This window comes from Mus pahari, chromosome 6, assembly GCF_900095145.1.
Source record: "Mus pahari chromosome 6, PAHARI_EIJ_v1.1, whole genome shotgun sequence".
Lineage (NCBI taxonomy): Eukaryota > Metazoa > Chordata > Mammalia > Rodentia > Muridae > Mus > Mus pahari.
In genome coordinates, this window is record NC_034595.1 from 72007257 (window position 1) to 72008668 (window position 1412).

Below are 1412 nucleotides of genomic sequence, written 5' to 3' on the forward strand. Positions count from 1 at the left end.
AGGCTGGAGAGATGACTCAGCACTTAGGAGTACTTACTGCTCTACCAGAGGTCCTAGGTTTTATTCCTACTCTCATGTGGTGGCTCATAACCATCTGTAACTCCAATCCTAAGGGATCAAATGACCTCTTATGACCTCTGTGGTCATTGTACACACATGGCGCACATAAATAGCATGCAGGTAAAACACCCATACATAAAAAAAAAATGATTCTTTTAAAAAATTTATTTACTTACTTTGTATATATAAATATTTCATTTGCATGTATGTCACTTGTGCGCACTATATGTCCCTGTTGGATCCCCTGAAACTGGAGTACAGGTGGTTGTGAGCCAGTATGTGGGTACTGAGAATTGAACCCAGGTCCATTACAAAAGGAGCAAGTGCTTTTAACCACTGAGCCATCTTACTAAACCCCAAAATGAAATCTTTTTAAAAAAGAAATCAATTCTCCTCAAATTGACCTCTAGATCTGGTGTACTTTGGATAGAAATCCCTGAAGGGAGATCGCAGTCACCAAAATGAAATCCAATCCCTTCGTGACTTCTGACCAAAGCAAGAACTGCAGACGGTATGTCAGAGCACCTCCTTACTCAGAGAAAGATCATGTCTTCTCCTCTTTCCAAAGAACTGAGACAAGTATAATGTCCAGTCTATGCCTGTTTGAAAGGATGATGAAGTTCAGGTTGTTCGAGGACACGTCAAAGGCCAGCAGATGGCAAAGTGGCCCAAGTGTGCAGGAAGAAATACGTCATGTACATTGAACAGGTCCAGAGAGAAAGGGCTAATGGCACAACTGTGCATGTGGCCATCCAACCCAGCAAGGTGGACAAGGACCACAAGAAGGTCCTGGAGAGAAAAGCCAAGTCCCAAAAAGTAGGACAGGAGAAGGGCAAACACATGGAGGAAATGATGGAGAAGATAGGGTAGAGGTATTCCATACAGGACTTTACTAGAGACTGTAAGACTGCTTAGGTAAAGAAAGGAAGGGAGGAAGGGAGAGAGAGAGAGAGAGAGAGAGAGAGAGAGAGAGAGAGAGAGAGAGAGAGAGAGAGAGAGAGAGAGAGAGAGAGAGAGAGAGAGAGAGAGAGAGAGAGAGAGAGAGAGAGATCCCAAGAGAATTTTTATAGAAAAAGAAAATGCAAAGGATCTTGAATAGTTGGTCAGTTTTTTAAAAGAATGCACTTAGGAGAAATTCTCTTTTAAATTTATGTGTGTGTGTGATAGGTGGGCACTCATGCCACAGCACATATGGAGGTCAGAGGATGTCTGTGTAGAGCTGGCCCTCTCCTAACTTTACATAGGTTCTGGGGGCTCTCACACAGATTGCCAGCCTTGGGTGGCATCTGCGGCATCTCTTGGACCTAGGAGAAATTATGTTTTGAGAATTAACAGCTCCCTATCAGCTCATG

General features: G+C 43.3%; 1 pseudogene; it reads left to right on the forward strand.

Moving 5' to 3' along the window:
- Positions 1-521: 521 nt before the first annotated feature.
- On the forward strand, positions 522-930 carry LOC110323846 (annotated as a pseudogene).
- Positions 931-1412: the final 482 nt, after the last annotated feature.